The following is a 1134-nucleotide window of genomic DNA, read 5'->3' as shown; positions in this document are numbered from 1 at the left end:
ATATATAAGGATTTCGTAATGAGATAAAAAAAAAACAACGCTGTGTATAATATAGAACATTTATAAATAGAAGGTCTTACAGCTGTAATGTTTTGTTATTTAAATTGTTTTATATGGAGACAAGGTGTAAATGTTTCTTTTCTTACGTTAAGTGCTTTCAATTTGAATAATACAAACTCTAAAATAAACTCCAATATAAGTCTCCCACTATTATCACAAATTTGACTTACTTGGCTAAACTTATACTCCCACATTTTATGCATCAAATTCAGCCATACTTACAAGGTAACACAATTACTTTGATGCGATGTTACAACCACAAACCCTATGTCTTTTCTGCTACCATATAAGGTCAATGTAAACCACATTTTGTTCCACTCTATGTATTTTATATTTTGCATTTATGATTTTATATCATATTTTACACCTTATATTATAACAAGTTGTTAACTTCTATATAATACAAATTGAATGCATAATGTTACTTGTCACATGGGTTTTGTGAATTTGCATATTCGCACCTACAATGACGTATCATTTGCATATTTATGTGATCCTGCATACATACACACTTATGTATACACGTGGAAAACAAATGTTTCAATGGACTAATATTGTACAGACATTATGTACACATTACGCATGCAATTAACTGTACGTACCCGTCAACTCAATTGCTATAATACCATTGTAATACCAACGATATACTACTCACTAATGACCCGCAATTAGTGAAAATAAACTAATCAAAGTTGGCTAATTTTTAAGGAAGTGATCTGAAATAATATACATTATGATAGTGCAGCAGCAACGACATACAGACTCATAGGATTTCAAGCTTAAGTTAAACCTGAAAGCAATTCACTTTTATATTAGATGATTCATCAAGAAGCATCAATGGCTAAAAGAATGCCTTCAGAACAAAGTATGGTGACACGAGTTACAGTTAAAATTAACAATTTCACTAAAAGTCACTCATTCAACGGTCTTCTTTTCGTAAATCCATAAAGGAGCGGAGTTAAACCTTTATTGCATACAGAAGTGTTCAAATAGACGAGATTTGAGTCGACTTGCAGACTTATAAAGAAAACGAATAATGTTTTATCAGAAACTAACTCAAATCTTGCAAAAATC

This window comes from Octopus bimaculoides, chromosome 2 (assembly GCF_001194135.2).
Source record: "Octopus bimaculoides isolate UCB-OBI-ISO-001 chromosome 2, ASM119413v2, whole genome shotgun sequence".
Classification (NCBI taxonomy): Eukaryota; Metazoa; Mollusca; class Cephalopoda; order Octopoda; family Octopodidae; genus Octopus; species Octopus bimaculoides.
The sequence above is the reverse complement of the archived record's forward strand: the minus strand, read 5'-3'. Positions refer to the sequence as shown.